A 20,609-nucleotide genomic window follows, 5' to 3' on the forward strand; every position below is an offset into this window, starting at 1 on the left:
CCCTTGTGGGGTGGCGCCATGGTTACAGGCCAAGGTAGGGAGGCCAAAAATTTACTGTGACAACTCAACCTCTGCCTCTTAAATACAGGTGCCCCCACACATTTCAGTGTGGCACGTGGCACATATTTGGCCATTGATCTCTCAGATTGCAGCCCTGGCGTTCTCCCATCTATCCACTGGAGAGCACACGAAGACCGGTGTGGTAGTGACCACTTCCCCATCTTCCTGTCACTCCCCCGGCATCATGCCCACGGACGCCTACCCAGATGGGCTTTAAACAAGGCAGACTGGGAAGCCTTCACCTCTGCTGTCACTGCTGAATCTCCCCAAAACACGATCCCCTGTTCTTTAGGATGCCCCCGGCGGTCGTGGGGAGTCACGAGTATCGGCAAGCTCTACAGCTCTAGAGCACCTAATAGCGTTTAAGCAGCTCCGTGCCCACATTCGCCAGCTTATAAAATGACATAAACAGGAGAGTTAGGAGAGGTACGTGTAACCATTGGGTGCCATACATCACCTTCCCATGTCTGGACGATGATCAGACGTCATTTTGGGTACCAGACCCCAACAGGTGTCCCTAGCATTAACATCAGTGGCGTGTTATCTACCGACGCAAACGCAATTGCCGAGCACTTTGTTGAGCACTGTGCTCAAGCCTCTGCATCGGAGAACTACCCCCCCAGCCTTTTGCACCTTCAAATGGCGGATGGAAAGGAAAGTCCTCTCGTTTACTACATGCTACAGTGAACACTATAACGCTCCATTTACAGAGTGGGAGGTCCTCAGCACCCTTGCACATTGCCCCGACACAGCTCCTAGTCCAGATTGGACCCACAGTCAGATGATTAAACATCTCCTGTCTGACTACAAGCGCCATCTCCTCTTCATCTTCGACTGGATCTGGTGTGATGGCATCTTTCCATCACAATAGCGGGAGAGCACCATAATTCTGGTGCTCAAATCCAGTCAAAACCCGCTTGATGTGTATAGCTACCGGCCCATCAGCCTCACCAACTTTCTTTGTAAGCTGCTGTGGAACGTATGGTGTGTCAGCAGCCCATCGGTCTCACCAACTTTCTTTGTAAGCTGCTAGAACTTGTGGTGTGTCAGCAGTTGTTGGGTCCTGGAGTCACGTGGACTGCTGGCTTCATGTCTGGTCACCTTCCGTCAGGGTTGCTCTACCACTGATAATCTTGTGTCCCTTGAGCCTGCCATCCGGATAGCCTTTTCCAGATGCCAACATTTGGTTGCCGTCTTTTTCGACTTACGTAAAGCAAACAAAAGACCTGGCGACATCATATCCTTGCCACATTGTATGAGTTGGGTCTCTGGACCCTGCTCCAGATTTTTATCCAAATCTTCCTGTCACTCTGTACTTTTTGTGTCCAAGTTGGTGCCTCCCATAGTTCCCCCTGTATTCAGGAGAATGGTGTTCCACACGGCTCCATATTGAGTGTCTCTATTTTTAGTGGCTATTATCGGTCTAGCAGCAGCTGTAGGGCCATCGATCTCACCTTCTCTGTATGTGGATGACTTCTGCATTTTGTATTGCTCCTGAAATACTGGCGTTGCTGAGTGGCACCTACAGGTAGCCATTCACAAGGCGCGGTCATGGGTTCTAGCCCACAGCTTCCAGTTTTCAGCTGCAAAGTCATGTGTCGTGCATTTCTGTCTGCGTCGCGCCGTTCGTCCAGAATCAGAAGTTTACCTTAATGATGATCCTCAGACTGTAGTGGAGACGTATCGATTCTTAGGAGTGGTTTTCGACACCTGGTAGACTTGGCTACCTCATCTACGTCAGCTTAAGCGGAAGTGCTGACAGCAACTCAATGCCCTCTGCTGCGTGAACGACACCAACTGGGGTGCATATCGCTCTATGCTGCTGCAGCTCTACAGAGCCCTTGTTATTTCCCTCTTTGACCATGGGAGCCTGGTTTATGGTTCGGCGGCGCCCCTAGCATTGCGTTTACTCATTCCAGTGCACCACTGTGGTCTTTGCCTAGGGACAGGAGCTTTTAGAACGAGTCCGGTGACCAGTGTCCTGATGGAGGCCGGAGTCCCTCCATTGGAGGTTAGTCATGCCCAACTGCTCACCAGTTACGTTGCACACATTCGTAGTTCTCTTGCGCATCCAAATTACGGCCTCTTTTTCCCAACCAGAGTGGTTCATCTCCCGCATCGTCGGCCCAGTCAGGGCTTAAGATTGCAGTTTGCGTCTGGTCCGTTCTGTCTGAATCGGAGTCCTTCCCGTTACCACCTCTCCTCGAGGTCCATTCACATAAACCTCCATGGTGTACACCTAGGCCACAGATTCTTCTGGACCTTTCGCACGGCACTAAGGACTCCGTTAACCCTGCGGCTTTCCGCTATCACTTTCTCTGGATTCGAGACATGTTGTACTGGGGCCATGAAGTGGTTTACACAGATTTCTCAATGGCTGATGGTCACGTAGGCTTTGCGTATGTTCATGGAGGACATATTGACAGCACTCCTTGCTAGATGGCTGCAGTGTTTTCACTGCAGAGCTGGCAGTCATATCTCGTGCTCTTGAGCACATCCGCTCATGCCCTGGCGAGTCATTTCTCCTGTGTACTAACTCCTTGAGCAGCCTACATGCTATTGACCAGTGCTGCCCTCGTCATCCTTTGGCAGCGTCCATTCAGGAGTTCATCTATGCCCTGGAATGGTCCCATCGTCCAGTGTTGTTTGTATGGACCCCAGGACATGTCAGAATCCCAGGCAAATAACTTGCCGACAGGCTAAGCGGAAACCGCTTGCGGAGATGGGCATCTCCGAAACTGATCTGCGTTCTGTCTTACGCCACAGGGTTTTTCGTCTTTGAGAGGCGGAATGGCATAATAGTACACACAACAAACTGCATGTCATGAAGGAGACTACGAATATGTGGAAGTCTTCCATGCGGTCCTCTCGCAGCGAATCAGTTGTCCTCTGGCGGCTCCGCATCACCCATATGTGGCTAACGCACGTTTACCCCCTCTGTCGCTAGGACCCACCTCGGTCTCGCTGTGGCTCACAAATGACAGCCGTCCATCTCTTGCTGGACTGCCCACTTTAAGCCACTCTGTGGCGGACTTTTAACTTTCCCAGCACACTGCCTTCGGTGTTGGGCAACAATTCTTCAACAGCAGCTTTAGTTTTATGTTTTATTTGTGAGGGTGGGTTTCATCATTTGATCTAAGCTTTAGCGCATGTCCTTTGTCCCTCTGTGTCCTCTACCCTAGTGCTGTTAGGGTGGAGGTTTTGATGTGTTTCAGAGTGGCTGACTTCTCCTTTTTTATTCTCATGGTCAGCCAGCCATGGTAATCTGCTCTCTTGTTTTGATCTCGTCTACATGTTTCTTTTGTCTTTCTGGGCTTTTTTTGTCCAATTTTGTCAATTTTAGTGTTTGTTGCCCTTCTGTCATTCTTCTGGTTTTCTCCTTTCTTCCAGCTGTGTTTTGTATGTCTTTATTATTTTACTCCCACCCTTGTGGAATTATTTTAATTGGAACGAGGGACCGATGACCTGGCAGTTTGCCCCCCCCCCCCCCCCTCTCCCCACCCTCCCTCTTTTAAACCAACCAAGTATATCATGTGATGCTAATCACACGCAATTATATCATATCTCTATGAACAGGGACTGTGGTATGGATGCTGCAGGAGATTGAAGATTCCTTCATCACTGTTTCAGCAACTGGAATGACAAATATATGTCCACAGTTGCCAAAACACTATGTGCATGGTCGATCAACAGGTAAAGCTGTGGTTCCGTGCACTGATAAGTGCCTCCTTTCTATACAGCGTACCAATGTTACGCCTGGCCAGCAGTAGTAAACACATGAAATGCGGGTTGCGCGCATCTGCACAGCTCGCTGGCAGCCTGCTTCCTTGAGACAGTTAGCCCACCTAACAGCTCTTGAATAGCGACAATGAGGGATCACCAACATGTGAACACACAAAACGTGTGCAGTGGTGCAATAACACAGAAGCTGCACATGCACTTCCTTGTCTTACCAGCAGCCCCTACTGAAAAAACCTTGCATTATGTGCTATAAACATTGTCTGGAGCAGCGTTCTTTGGTGTAATACTCATGCCATTAATATTTGCTTAAACCTAGCTCACTGTAGCTAACAACTTCAGTCTATTAATCCTAGCTCATCATAGCTACTCACTACTGTCCAGTTATATATTTCACTGTAAACACAATAACACTGTTCACAAAATTTTATCTTTGCACTATTTCTCACACATGGTTCATTCTGATCTTTTCAAATGTTGAAGACTGTGATACTGACCAGACTGTGTCCTTCCTGCTTCCACTGAATACGAACGTACTAGTTTTCTGATTCTAAATGGCCCATGTAATAATGGTGAAACTTCTTTTCATCGTCAATACTTGATGATTTGTTGTGCATTTGGATAAGTATTAAATTGCCGACTTTATAAGTAGTGGGCCTAAAGATTCTGTCATGTGCTAACTTTCTTTCTGCTGCTCATTCTTCATTGTATAAGTTGCGATTTTCAAATGTTATTCTTGCATGATGTTGTCATCTTATGGAAAATTCATGCATTCATGAAATATGCCTGCCAGCTTCTTGCCAAAGAGAACACATGGTGATAACCCCATTGAATCGTGAGCTAAACTGTTCATCACAATTTCGAAATCAGTTAGTCAATCAATCCACATAGTGTGTTTCTTGCCACAATAGGCATGGAACAAATGGCTTAACTCCCACATAGGGCACTCAGAAAGTTTGGAACTGGGCATATAAGCTAATGTAGCAACATGTCTAAAAATCTTTCCACGTGTGTGGATGGAATTGTGGGCAAGTATCAGAAGATGCACTCTGGTTTAACTGTATTCCCAAAGTATTCTTCTCTCAGTTTATTAATTATAATTTTGGTATCAGCTTTTCTCAGTGGGTAAAGGTGTATAAATTTTGAGAAATGTCCATCACAACTAAACTATGAGTGAAATTTCCTTTAGACTGAGGCAGGTATCTATAGAGGTCAAAGGCCAAGATTCCTCCAGGTTTTTGAAATATTATACTGTGCATAAACCCTTTATGCTGCACAGTAGGTACTTTAATTTTTTTACATACTTCACAAGACTTAAGTATTGAGCCAACTTTTGTAGCCATATTGTCGAAAATACATTCTCCTGTAACTTCAACTTGCACACTTGGTCCTAGAGGAGCATAGCTCACATGCACATATTTTATTATATCATCTACAACATGCCTAGGAGTGCACAATCTCCATTGATCTTAGTTAACATTTTTCCATTGGTGCAAAATTCCATCCTGTTTTAAATAATACTGTCATATTTTCTTGCCACCTATAGCATTCAGACCATCATATTTCTCCCTTACCATTTTGAGTGTTTCTTCAGTGTCCTGTTAACGTTTTATGTTTCTGTGTAATTTTCATACGGAACATTCACCTTCCACACCACTCATAGTGGATCCTCACATCTTTCCGCCGCACATGTGCAGCATTACCAGATTCACGTCCTTCACATAACCCCGATAGTGCATCTGCTGCTTTATTTTTGTTTCCTGGCTTGTACCGTATTTCAAAGATGTCTTGTTGAAGAGCCAGTCCCCACCATATTAGCCTGTCGTCCATCAATTTGCGAGTGCCAGTGCTTTATGGATGTCATTACCACTGTGTGTCTTCCACACAAGCAACAGCAAAACTTTCCAAATCCCCACATGATAGTGAGTGCTTCTTTTTCTGTCAGTATATTTTCTTGTACAGTAGAGAGGGCAGATGCAATTGTGTGATAGTCAGTTACTCTATTAATTTCTATTAGCTGATAACAATTCTGCATCTGTAGCATAATCGTTTGAATCAGATCAAAGGTAAAATTTCTTATTCACATCAGTATGGTACAATATAGGTGCTTCATATAATTTTTTAAGCATTCAAACCAATCTTGGCGTTTCTTACCCCACTTCTGTATTGTATCTTTCTTTAATAGTTAATTAACACTGAAGATAAGTAAAATAAGATGAAGATAAGTAAAATCCAGGCAGAAAACGGCGATAGAAATTACAGACACTTATAAAAAGGTTTCAGCTGCTTGAGGCATTTCAGTAGCGGAAAATTCCTCACTGTGTCCAATTTTGCCGGATCTGTTTCAATTCCATGTGAGAAAATATTACCAAGAAACTTAATCTGTGATTTGGTGAACTCTGATTTTTGCAAGTTAATGGTCACTCCAGCTCTTCTAAAAGTGTGAAACTCTCAACAAAAAATATCCAGATGTTCCTCCCAGGAGGCAGTACTAAGTAAAATGTCAACAACATAGTGTGTCACGTGGTTTAATAAGTCGTCTCCTAATATTTCATCAGGTGCTTGCATAAAAGCTGCTGAAGACAGTGACAAATCAAAAGGTATTCTCTGAAACAGGTAACACCTCCCATTGTATATTTTCTACTATCTTCATCTAGGAGTAGCTGCCAGTAGCCTCCAGTCAAGTCGAGACACTTTAAATATTTGACTCCTTTGAACTATCCTAGTAAACTCTCTTTGGTTTTCAGGTTGATCTCGTTGCAAGAGAATTGTGTGATTCATTGCAAAAGTATCCAGAACTGTAGGAACACTACTGTCTTTCTAAGCAACAGTGTGTGTTGAGTTGAAGTATTCACTATCTGAGCACCCAATTATTTGGTTATTCAGCATTCTCGTGATTTCTTTATTAATGGCTTCCCTCCTGACTAATGGTACTGCATATGATTTACTGCAGAATAAGTCATGGTTCCTCATTTCAATTTTGCAAACACATTCTTTGATCAAGCCGAGTAATTTTGAAAACAAGTTGGCATACAATTTCAAGACTTCAATCAGTTCTTCTTACTTTGCTTCAGACAATTCGATTAATGATTGAATCTTGATTTGCATAAAATTTAGAGCATTCTCAGAATAACTAACGTTTACCATTTCACTTTCTCCTCAAAAATGCATTAACCTTATCCTAATGTTGCAGCATTGCTATCATCTTCAGGTACTAATCCTTTAAACAAAATTTCCTTCTCTCCATTATTCTTGTTAATCTGCAGACATCTTTCCTGAAAATCAATACTACACTTCATTTCAGTTAGCCAATCTATTCTGAGAATTAGTTAAACAGTAAGAGAGCCATCAGTTAATACACTTTTTGTATTCATCCTCCGTAATACAAAACTTCAATGAGGCCTGTCCTTTAATGGGTTTGCTTCTGTTGCCCATTGCACTGACAATACATACACCATTAACAGGGAATGGTGGGAATTTCAGCCTATTACTTAACTGTGTAAATAAGCTTTCAGCTATTGTGCTCATTTCTCTCGCTGAATCTGTTAGAGCATCCATAATTATACTAAAAGTTTAATTTTCAATGAAAAGCATTAAAGTTCCTTCTTTTGTTTGTTCCTTTCCCCAGTTCAAATCTTCTTGTACCGCATCAATGTGTCCACACTGAACAGCGTTCATAATGATTCTAGCATGCTCATTATAAGGCTTTGGGAATGCGTGTTACGCAATTTAGCTTAATAACGGCAACACGTGAATGTCTTGTTTCAGATCATAGTTCTGGAAACTTCAGGTGCCCAGTCTGTTGTCAAGAATTTTGTTGATACCTGCTTCACGTAACATATAATTAATTTCGTCACACACATTCTCTTTATTAAATGCTCTCAACTTCTCATCACTGCCAGTAATTATGTTCCAGATTTTATCTACTTCATCATTCAATTCATTGCACCGTCCGCACGCCTTTAACTATTATACTCGTCGATTCTTTGTCCTTCTTGCACATATTCTTGATTTTAATTATTTCATCATTTTGTGCTCTTATTTTCTCATGAGCTTCACTAACCAATTGGTAGTTTGCCTGCATTTTTCATCAGCTTGGGTCCGAAATTCTTGGATTTCCATTTTGATCACTTTGTGTTTGACTTTAGATTCCTCTCTGAGTTAACCATGTTTTTCATCACATGTCTTGGTAACCTTGGTTCACAAATTGCTAACAGTATCTGTTAATGTGTTCAATTTAGTCGTGATTTTCTCCTGAATTTGTTTTCTTCCTTGATTAATTCTATTTTGCGTAATAACTGAGTAAAGAAGTCATTATTAACAATAGTGGTTCCTGTTTGTTGAGTAGCCAACGGTGTTGAACTGGGCTTGGGCAGATCAAAGCTAATGTTACCATTATCTTCTATTAATTTGGCACTACCAATTTGTGTTGTGTGGGCCATGTTAACTATGTTGCCAACAGTCACTGTCTGTTATAAGTTACTGCTTATGCATAATTAAAAAGCTTCTTCCACGTTATATTAACACCATTACTGTTCCTTTCCCAGCATTCCTATGGAATGTTGAATCGAATTCCACTCAAAGCACTGCTGTGCAGAATGGCTGTGGACTCACAGATTGTTATGATGTCTTTTCCGTCATATCCGAAGTTCCATCGGAATCGAAGTCCAAACAAGCGTCGCAATGTACGAGGCTGCTCCTCATGTGTGCGCACTGAATGCACTCATGTTTTGTCAACGAGTGGCCTGCATTTATTTGATTTAGATTGGAAGTGCTGCTCTCCTGCTGTTAACTTCACTGATTATTTTAAGTGATTCTGGGCGATATACTATTGAAATTAGTAATTTGCGGATTTTACTATACAACATTTATTTTGTTAGACACAAGAGAATTGATATTGACAGGCACAATTAAAGAACACTTCAAACTAACAGTGTGTCGTTACACAATAACTATGCAGGACCGACTAATAGCTCCGCCTGAATGCTGCTGTCTCCGTGCTTGGTTGTTCAACAGAAGTAACAATTTTACTCTGTGTTGGTTATGCATAGTCGACCCAAAGATCATATGTGAAGCCTATTGTACCCTTGCAGCATTCCCCTTATCTTTGGTGCCAAAAATTTCTGTGTGAACTTGTTAAAAGTTGAAAATTTCTGTAAATCAAACTTTGTAAGCTTGAGTGACTTGATTGTTGTTTCTAGATAGAAAGGTCAGTTTTGTTTTGAAGAGGTAGTGGATTTAATGTAAATTTGTTCCTATTAATACTCTCACATTATAGCAATTTCCTTGATATGGCAACATGACCTGAGAGGTGGTTGGTTGATGTTTGTCTTTCATTTCCTTGGTAATCCCTTGAGGGCTTATTGTCAAGTTGAAAGCCCACTAGACACACTCTGTTCCTGTTGTTCAGTGTGGGGCCTCTCCCACAATGCCTCTAACTTGTGCTCTTGTCCTAACTGGACACTGAAATCACTAACTAGCACGATTGTATTACACTCTGGTGCCTTGTTAATTATGTCCTCTAGTTCTTCCTGTAGTTTCAATATTTTCAGGTTACATTCATTGTTCTCATTGATGGGTGCATGAACAGTTTCTACAGTGTAGATCATGTTTGCAGGGACACCTGGCTACTGGGTGAGCTGAAATCAATAACTGAATCCAGTATTTTATGAATTATGATGAACTAGTCTACTGGTGTGTAGCATATTTATTCTTCTGTGCCCTACCTTTCCTTTAAGAATGTGGCAGCCCTGTGAATCAAAGACATCTTTGTCTTTACACTTGGTCACCTGTGTTGCTGTGAGCAGTATCTTGTTGTGCGTCAAAATATTTGTTTCAGTGTGCCCATCTTGAGTATGAGTTGCTAATCAGTGTGGTGAGGTAGCTTTGTTGCTGATGAGGTGTGATCAAACAGTAACAGGAAATTATTGTTTTTCCTAAAGAGTCTTTATTTAATTATCATCAACTACTACTTTGTCCCATTCAAAATAATCTGCCTCAGATATAATGCACTTGTGCTAGGTGTTTTTTCCCATCTTGGAAGAGCTTTTGGAACACTTCTCATTTTGGTGTTCAGCACGTCCAGAGATTCTGTTTTTATCTCATTAATTGTGGCAAAATGATGTCCTTTTGTGGTTCTCACCAGCCTCGGGAATGGGGGGGGGGTCATGTCCAGTGAATGTGGTAGCTCAGACAACATAATGGTTTTGTCTTTTGCCAAAAAGTGGTTTTGCTGCAATTCTGGTCGCTTTCTGCAGATTGCTTCGCACAAACAGCGCACAACTTCCTTATAATATTCCTTATTCACCTTATGACCATGAGGCAGGAACTTGTGATGTGCTATCCCATTGTAAACGAAGATAACCGTGAGAATAACCTTCACATCTGATAAAACATTTAGAATATTTTTCTGTCTTGGCTCTCCAGGCAGTTTTCATTGGGTCTTGGTTTCGAAGTCATACCTGTATACACAAAGTTTCATCACCTGTTATGACCTCCTTCAGAAGTTCCAGATCGTTGTCAGATTCATTCCACCATTTCAGAACAAATTTTGGTACTGTGTGTTTCATATCCAAAACATTCAAAAAATTGCTTTGCATGAGCCAGAGGATATGCCAACATCATCGGCAACCTCCGATGGTAATTTGGCGATTTTCCACAATCATATTCTTTGCTTCTTCCACATTGTCTTCAGTCATTTATTTTCTATGGTGTCCAGGGCAGTCGTCATCGTTGTCATCTTGATCTTCTTTGAAATGTTTACACCACTCTTAAACTGTTGTCTTGCTTATAATAGATTCGCTAAAAGCCACATTCAACATTTCGAATCTGATGCCTCACTTAATTCCCTTTTTCAAGCAAGATTGAATGCAAATTCATTGATCCGTCTTTTTCAAAAGTAAAATTCAGCAAGCACTTGAAAAAACGTATCATCTTTTTGACTGTTGACTATAATTATTCAAAACGGCTGAAAATGCAAAAATGCATCAGACATGTGTACCAGCAAGATTAAAAATTTGAAAATCAAATGTATAAAGCCCATGAAATTAAAAAATTCCCATTACTATTCACACATCATATGTCTGATTTTGTTGTTAGTGGTTCCAGGATTCTCTGACCTGTTCACATAGCATGTTGTTGTGGGCTCACCAGAATCTAATGGCCCACAAACAGTGCCATTGGAGGTGTTGGATTCAATACCATATGAGGTAGTTATGTCAGTGAGTTTTTCCTCCATGCTTTAGTTGAAGATTGTTAGAGGCTTAATCTTCTGATTGGACTACTGCTGAAGTTATGAGCTCTGTTGGGTTCGATTTAAGAGTTCTCTCCCGTTAACTGGTTGCCTTCCAAGGCTGTGGAGACCAGTCTTCCGTGTAATGTTTCGTCCACTTTTTTGTTATTGAGACGTTGCCACCTGTCTACATCCACCTCAGAAACCATTAACCAGTTTTCACTTGTACCCTAGGCGGGGGACCCAACAGGGTGCTATCATCTGAGCCAGCTGAAACCACTTTTTTGATGATTTAGTAATCCTCCTGCTCCTCCTTACTCCACCACTGCAGGAAGAGGCCCTGGGCTTTTGGCTGGCGTAGCAGAATTATTATTGTTATTATTATTATTGTTATTATTATTTCTCTTTCCTGTCTCAGACATTATGTCTGGTTAAAAATGGAAAGTGACGCTGACCTTGATCAAGCGTGACTTCCTTTTAACTGTACGGTATATGTTACATTGCATTTAGGAACTTTCGGGTAATTGAACATGTATCAATAATTACAGATTTCTGTAGTTGTATATATATATATATGTTTGGATGTAGCTGTATTGCGTTGATGTACTGGTGGATATTGTGTGGTATGACTCCTGTAGTAGACGCCGGCGGCGGTGGTCGTGCGGTTCTAGGCGCTGCAGTCCGGAACCGCGGGACTGCTACGGTCGCAGGTTCGAATCCTGCCTCGGGCATGGACGTGTGTGATGTCCTTAGGTTAGTTAGGTTTAAGTAGTTCTAAGTTCTAGGGGACTGATGACCTCAGATGTTAAGTCCCATAGTGCTCAGAGCTGTACAGGATGGCGGGTATGGGCAGGCGGTGGGCGTTATGGAATAATAGGGTAATTTTTAGAGAAAGGCCATTTATTGGCTAAAGCATGTTGAACGGGGCTACATAGGCCTAGGGAGGTGAGGGTGAGCCAGAGCTTGCAATTTGGCGAACATTGTTCGCGAAGCTACCGAAAGTGGTTGTCTGCCAAAACTAAGTCCGCAGTGCCGTAGCACCGGGAGAAGCGGGAGATGTTCAGTGCTACAGGGCGCGCATCCGACTCGCGGGTGAGCAAGAATACAAGAGGGCGGGCCCGGCGACGGGCGGCCGGGTATATTCGGCGCACCACGCGGCTTCCTCCACCCTGATTGGTCAGGACCGAGCAAACCGTGCGGGCGGCATGGAACTTTCCAGAGCGTTGCCTGCTAAGCGACGCCTGGGGCGGCGTTACCTCGTAAGCACATGAGAGAGGCGCGTGATCAAGGTGCCCTTCGTCGGTGCTGACTTCCTGTTACTAGACTGTGGGACGAAAGAATTTACAGGCAGCTAACACTGCCGGCCGTGGCTTGGCCGTAATGGAAAAATGAAGTTACCGGTTGGAGGCTCATATAATAAAGTAAAATCCCTTATTGTCTGGCTCATCCTTTACATTCCTCCCCCTTCCGTGGGAGCGGAGAACGTACGTGAAATCGCTCAATGTAATTACTATTTGAATGTAAACAAATTTAGCTTGTAAAACAAAGTAATTATTACGTGATTAAGAATGGCCCTCACGGAAGACGGCAGGGGTCTTAATCTATGGGAGGGTATAGAGACTCTAAAGACCTCCTAAGGGTCGCAAGGGGACTTACATCAACAATATTGTGTGCATACCAGAATCATCATAAACATCAGAACATCATAAAACATCAAGACATCATAAAATCATCACAAAATTAGAACAAAACATACAGTGTTCTTGTTGCTAAGTTGAAGTAAAAAAAAAATTTTTTTTTCTTTTGTTAGAATAAGTTGAAAATATAAACATATCACCACTGATGAGTCACGGCGAGGGCGAGTGGCACGAGGCGGTGTGGTGTGTTGTCCTCAGCGGGCAGCGTGCAGGCTGCCGGCGGGTAGGGGGCGTGGCCGTGGCCAGGTCCGTGCACTGGAACTCAGCGCAGGGGGGGGGGTATGAGGGGAGGTCCACATGTTTCAAAACACAGTTGAAAAGGGAGTTATCACTAAGGGAACACTTCACTACACAAAACTAGTTTTCCCACATTAGTTGATATGAGAATTGCACTCTTAAAACTAAGGGAGGGCACATGCCTGATAGGTTCTTGTTTTCTCTTTTTTGTTTAGTTTGTGGCTGTTTGTCATTCATTCAAGTGTGCCAACAGGCGAACGTAAGAAATTTGTCCTTTTTCAATGTTTTAGCAAGTCATCAATTGACGATAGGAGGTGATCATTTGATTTATTAGATAAAGCTGGCAAGTTAACTGACAAGGTAATCATGAATGGGCTTTCAGGTATAAAAAACATAATTAAAGGGGCGCGAATAGTAATTGAGTAAGCCGTAGTGGGATGAAACGTCATTAATGGTGTTGCAACAGGAACCATTTGCTGAAGATCTGCGCGGAGGCTACGTCAGAGTGGCAGCTGACTGCAAGGCCAATCTCGCGCTACGTCAGAAAGGCGCGCGGCAGATAACTTCCAAGGGCAGCGCCGCGTCAGAGCTGCACACGGCAGCTGAGAAGCGAAGCCGGGGCGGCTACGTGCGCACGCAGTGCGCACGTGCGTGGCGTAGGAAGCATGCGTCAGGTGTAAGAGCGAGAGAGAGCGATGAAGCTTACCGACGCTGTTCACTGCGCTGTCTGTATTTTACATTCTCTCCAAAGGGAAATAAATATGCGTAATCGATATGGTTTATTCACTGATGACAAACAAAATAGACGTGGGATTACGCGTGTCGTCACGCTAGACGCGTTGTTACATTATGCATTAGTAAATTGGTTCATGAAAATATAAAAATGAGTTACACGAATATCATATTATATTTACTGTATATTCCATATCAGTAAACAAAGAAAGTTAAGTGCCTCTTTGGGCTGACCCTCTACGTGTGAGAAAAAGTTCCTCATGCATCAACATTTTTGTCGGACATATCAAGTGAAATTGACAAAGAAAAGTGACACCAGTTTGGTGCAGGTGGGGCGTAAATTGTGTCGTTGGGTGTCAAGACTGTTGTTAACAAGAGGAGAAAAATAAAACACGACGATGTCCATAGTGGGCAGAGGGACGGATAGCTGAGTACTCGGTGGGGCAGTTGCGTTGCTGTAATTTGTGGAGGCTCAGCCATCTTGGAGGACAGAATATCAGAAAGCAGACATCTGACATATGGGCGGACTCTCTGCTGTGGCACTTGTCAAAAGTGCTCACAGGAACAGGAAATAACACAGGGAGAAACGAGATGAATGGCAAGGACCCAAGAACGGGTGGATCCCCTAAGGGCGTGACACTGTTTAATCTTTAGTAGTAAATCAGCCTGAGAGTAGGCTGGGTGCAGGATGAACGCTGCTAGACTATAGTAGTCATATGGAGACAAGAGCCACTGACGCGTAGACGAAAGTGATAGGTAGGCGATCGATTTACGAAACCGAAAATTGAAGGAATAAATCGATCAGCTGGGCTCTCTGCGGGCGCTAACCGCAACGTGTAAGGTACACGGCCCTGGAGGAATTCAACGCCGTTGGTAGGGAAAAGCAAAACTCGACAAGAATCTAGAGATTTCCACAGTGGAAACAGAAAGCGTAAGGAATTGGATTAGAAAAGACTAAGTTGAGCGTAATTTCTGAAGGACTTTCCCTTTATGAAGGTACAGTGCAAGGCGCATCGTTTACACGACGTTATCGCCTACTTAACTGTGTATACGACAATTCTGCGATTCCAAAATAGCTGCTTCATACTTCTTCCTCAAACTCGACATCTCTTACATAAAAAAAAAACTTTACTGTGCTACCAAATTCGCCGTCTTTATCCTCTCAACATCTTGCGACTAACTTTACTTTGCGACCAAATTCGCCGTCTTCATCCTCTCAACATTTTGCAACAAAACTTTACTTTGCGACGAAATTTGCCGTCTTCATCCTCTCAACATTTTGCGACTAAACTCGCCGTCTCTGTAACTCCGTAGTCCTGGCCTCCTCGGGCCCAGCTGGTTGCTTAAAACTCCGTCTATCCTTGCTTGTATCGCAGTGTCCTGGGACACGTCATACAGTTAAATGCTACTACTTCAATAATCGGTATTCCTTCGGAAAATACAACGGGAAACAGTGTCAAAGAAGGCTCAAGGTTTGAACAGAGATTTCCGCTTACTGGTGTTTAGCTGCGGGCTAGACGCGGTTCGCGTCTGATGGTGCCTGATCAGCTGTCGTCAGAGAGCACGGAACACTGTTCTCGACATGAAAGATTACAGAATGGACTATGCCGCGAAATTGAAAAGTGAAGAAACGACACAGACAGCTAAGGGACCGCGCGGGTGCCAGCCGCGTCACGTAAGGTACGTGCCCTTGCGGGTGGTGCATGACTCTTCATGTGTTGTTCTGTTGATAATTGAAAGATGAAAGTGGTTAGAACAGACTATGCCGCGAAGATGAAAAGTGAAGAAACGGCATAGACAGCTAGGGTTCCGCGCGATCGCCATTCGCGTCACGTCAGGTACGTGCCCCTGCGGGTTGTGCATGACTCTTCAAGGGTGGTTCTGTTGATAGTGGAAAGATGAAAGTGGGTAGAACAGACTATGTCGCGGAACGGAAAAATGAAGAAACGACACAGACAGCTAAGGGACCGCGCGGGTGCCAGCCGCGTCACGTAAGGTACGTGCCCTTGCGGGTGGTGCATGACTCTTCATGTGTTGTTCTGTTGATAATTGAAAGATGAAAGTGGGTAGAACAGACTATGTCGCGAAACGGAAAAGTGAAGAAACGACACAGACAGCTGAGGGACCGCGCGGGTGCCAACCGCGTCACGTCAGGTACGTGCCCTTGCGGGTGGTTCATGACTCTTCAAGGGTTGTTCTGTTGATAGTGGAAAGATGAAAGTGGGTAGAACAGACTATGCCGCGAAGATGAAAAGTGAAGAAACGGCATAGACAGCTAGGGTTCCGCGCGATCGCCATTCGCGTCACGTCAGGTACGTGCCCCTGCGGGTGTGGTTCTCTTGTTCATCCAACAGACTAGGTATATGGCCAAAGCTTGCTCATTCTGTGGGCGTGATTCACTCTGTTTATATTACCTATCACGGCGGCAGGCATGTGGTATATCCCTCCAGATAAACATTCAAATACAAATTAAAATAAAGCATGGTTACATCCTAAAATACTCTTCCAAAACCATTTCTTACCTAAGACATTATTATTAATAAACAAATAATTGGCAGTACTCGGGAACTTACTCTAGCATACTTGAAATCCTACAAAATGATTATCCTCATCAATCTAGTAACACAGTGACACATGGAAACACTAGGTTGATACAAACACTAAATTACTGGTGCTGGCAAAACTTTAGCAAAATTCTCTAAATAGGTGGTAATAAAACAGTCAAAATGAACAACAATAAGATAATACTTGGACTTAAGTAATTGGACACAAGTAATTAGACATAAGTAATTGGCAACTCGTCATAGTGATAAAAGACATGGCAAAACCGCAACAAAAGCAAAAGTTTAAAATATTATTTCTTTCAAACAAAACTTCCTTATCCTCCAGTTACATTTCGTAGCAAAATGAATGTAAGCATCCCTTGGTATTCCTTTATGCTCTCGTTTGTGTCTTCATACCAACTGATCTTTGGTACTTCTACCCACAAGAAAACTGTCATTAAGTAATGGCAATGTTGTGTGTAATGCTATGGAATAGTGTGATGTCACGTTAATACTTCCTTTAACAAGACTCTGATGAAAAGTGGTTTTGTGTCGCCTTCAATGAACAGACCAATAATTATTAAACATGTGATATGCTGTTTGCTGTGTTGATTTGTTTTTGCAAATATTTGTGATTATCAGTCACCCAGTCAATCGTTCAGGGATATGATTGTTGTTCCTTTTGTTAATTCTCTCACTTACCTGCTTCCATATAATCAATATTGGCGGCTCGACGAAGCTGGTTGCATCTCGAAGACGTCGATATGACTTACCTGTCGGTGCTTTGGTTTGTAATAAAATTAGAGTTCATTTGTCATATAAAGAGTGTGTAGGGAGCAAAGTATGTTCCTTACTATTGAGAATGTCCATAAAGTTTTTCATAGGGTTCGTTATACAATGGTTAAGAATTTTCTGTGTTGAGATTCAGTGCAGCTTGAGGTGCTAAGGTGCGACACGCGTCACGCTCGTGAGATTGTAAGTTGCTGACAGCACAGCTGACAGTACGGCTGCGTCCGGTTTCATTGGCTGGGCGGCAGAACTGGCGTTCACGCTTGGTCCGTCCTCTTGCTACGCGTGGAGTTAATCTCTCGGTACAGTCACAAAATTTCCTTCCAGAATTATCTTATGTTGTTCACGACAGTTATGCATGGGAGATGTTCTTTTCTAAGGGACTCTAATAACTTCAATCGCTAGAGGTCACAAAACTATCGGGTTCCAATTATTTTACTTAAACATTTCTTCTAAAATTTAGATAACTAACAGGTGTTAGGCTTCTAGATAAACTGTATTTTTGCGATGGCATTCCAAACCCAACTCCTTGGCTAACGCGTTTCCCACACAGCGGTCGTTTACAGGACAGATATAGCGGCAAGTGCCGGCTTCCTTGACACCATATAGATCCGTTTATTAGCCGTGGTGGTAATACAACATAGCCGGAGATCGATCTGAAATTCCAACGTTTGCTAATCCTGATGGTTTAGACAATGCGTACCAGGAAAAAGTTCTCTCTCACGATTTTGTTCCTTACTGAAAACACGGATAGACATCACAAATAGATTCCCGTCTTTAGATAAGACTAATAAAATCTGTAGGACAACATTAAGCTGGTGATTTTATTTCTATAACTATCCCTTTAGGTTTGCTGTTTAAACTGCAACGTACGAATGTACGAATGTGTAGCGTGGCTGAGGCACGTGGCGTGCAGGGCGAAGGGATGGCGTTGAGGAGGGGCGAGGGACGGGGGCCGCGTCGCCAGCTGACAGGGAGGGGCGGGACTCGCCGCATGTGAACAGCTGTAGACAACAGCGGCGGTATTTACGCGACTCCTTCCGTGGCATTTAATATACAGAAATACGTGGTACCAAGAAAACTTACCTTGTTGTCTGTTCACATCGCATCATGAAAACAATAAAATAGCACTTGAGGAAGACTTCTTTTTCATATTGGTTGTTTAACTTGGACGTATTTATTCATGTTTTTATCGTTGTGTGATCATTTAGCAAAACATACATGTAATTGGGCGTATTTCAAAGGACAGGTAGACGGCAGCATGTAGTCACTGATCTACTGGTAGTTACGAAGGCGTGTTACTATCATGTTTTTATGGTAAAGCTTTAATAGCTGTTTTTGTTCACTATACACTAAATCAACAAGTGAAATGTGAATCCCTTTGAAATATACAAGATTAACTGATTCTTTCTCTACGTGTTCTTTTGACAAGGACTACTTTCCCCTTAATTCCATGATTAAAGAATGTTTGTGTTTTTAATTCTCGACTGCTACGATAACATTACTGGAGACGTTAAATGACAAGACAAAATGATTACATAACTTCAATCACTTCCATTAGCATGTGGCATAAATTCTATTACCAGTTACCAATGGTTGCCAATTCTTATGTCTACTTATAACTAACATGCACAACTTAATTAAATGTATAGTAACGACGGTGTTTTCCGTCAATTGATTCTCTTGCTGCATGAAGGACTTTTCCAACTGTTTACATACCATTTCAGACCTACTTTCTGGAACGCAAATCATAGGGGTTTGACCTTAGAGCATATCTACGTTGCTGTCTAGGCGGTTGTATTACCTTTTTCCTTGCTTTTTTGAGTGGAACTACTGGCGTAATAGGCCGAGCTTCTCCGGTCGGAATTTCGTGCTGAACCAAATCCGTAGCCGGTAGAAACTGCCTCTCTTCAAATAACCACGAAAATTCCTCTAATACTGGCTGCAACATCCTTCTCTCCTCACTGTTTAAATGACCTAACTTCTCTGCAAACTGACTCCTTATCGTCGACGCGACATATCGCACTTTTCTAACAACATTTCTTTCCTTTCCTTCCTTTCGTATCTTTATTTCGCTGCTTCTCAGCTCCTCTTATTTCCTCAAAAATTTCCTGACCACTGGCAACAATAGTACCCTTCGGTATCACAACATCTTCTACACCAAAATTATCTATACTTACTGGTATCGCAAAACCCTTCTGTCTCCTTTCCGGTCGGCAGATACTTCTCTTTATATGTACTGACTGACGATCTAAAACATCATTCTGGGTGAGCGGGTCAACCAGAATGTCTGTCTTGGGCTGTTCTTGACTTTTGACATCTATCCAGAGAATCTTTCCACTTCCGCCTTTTATCCTCACAGGGTCAGTGGTTTTTATCGCCCACATCTGCGGTTTTATGGGAGACTGTGAACGGCGCCTTTCGCAGCTCCCTCGCGTCTGACGGGGGTGCGCACTGCCAAATCGGTGGATTGCTTCGGCGAACTGCACAGTTCGCGTTCGATAATCCACTATCCCCTGATAACGGTGCAGGAAGTCATTCCCTAGTATGATGTCAAATTCACCCTTCTTTAGCCTTACTACCTCCATCCTCTGTCTGTATTTACCCTCGTCGATTTGCAGATTCACTACACACGAACCTGCAGGGACAATTACTTCCTCTCCAAGGCCACTGATATGGTACCGGGGTGGCTGTAACACCCTTCGATCATTTTTCTCCACAAACAATACACTAACTTGAGCACCAGTATCAACTAAAATTCTAACTAATTTGTTCCCGAGTACGCCAAATAGACTAACGTGTTCCACCTCTTTACATTTTCCAGTCCTAACCGGGTGTATTATTTTTGTCGGGGGCGCGGGTGGGTGGCGGAACCTGCCCCCCAAGCGTTTCCCTGATTCGACCCCACGTTGCGGCGGTGGCCGCGCATCTGATTAGGAAATGGAGACTTTGTGGGGCAAACATTATTAGGATGACCTACTGTCTGGCAAATGGTGCAATACGGCGCGCGACAGCGCATTGCCGTATGGTTGGGCTTCCCACAACGCTGACAAAATACTTCTTTTGCTGGGACCGGTACTGGGTCCGATGGGCGCGGAGCGACAGCGCAAAAACGCAACACCTCTTCGCGAAGCATTGCCAAACGGACAGCTTCAAACAAAGAAGTGGGGGAGGCTACTCTGACTTCTCCTCCGATGCGGGGGTCAATACCGCGAACAAATGCATAAATTGCACGCGCTTCGGCTTCTGAGCGCAAAATTCTGTTTTCACTGGCATTTTCACCTAGCTTGCAGGTACGACAAGATACTGCTCGTATGCGATCTGCAAAGGCATCAAAATCCTCATCAGGCTTCTGCCTAAGGGTTGATAATTGATCTCTGTAATATGCGGTACCTCTGGTATCGGAATAACGCATAGTCAATCCGCGGGCCAATACTTCAAATTCGTGCGTGTCACGCAATTCGTCCACCGTTTCTATGAACATTCGGGCTTCCCCTGTCAACTTCAGTCTGGCTACATTGACCAATAGATCATCCGGCCAGGCACACGTGCGACCCACATCACGAATATTTTGTAAAAACA

General features: G+C 43.3%; 1 protein-coding gene across 1 annotated transcript in view; it reads left to right on the forward strand.

Annotated features, from left to right (window-relative positions):
- The window catches only part of LOC126260037 (chromosome-associated kinesin KIF4A), a 301,102-nt gene that overhangs the window by 207,816 nt on the left and 72,677 nt on the right, over nt 1-20,609 (forward strand). The window lies entirely within an intron of this gene.

Source organism: Schistocerca nitens, chromosome 5, assembly GCF_023898315.1.
Source record: "Schistocerca nitens isolate TAMUIC-IGC-003100 chromosome 5, iqSchNite1.1, whole genome shotgun sequence".
NCBI lineage: Eukaryota > Metazoa > Arthropoda > Insecta > Orthoptera > Acrididae > Schistocerca > Schistocerca nitens.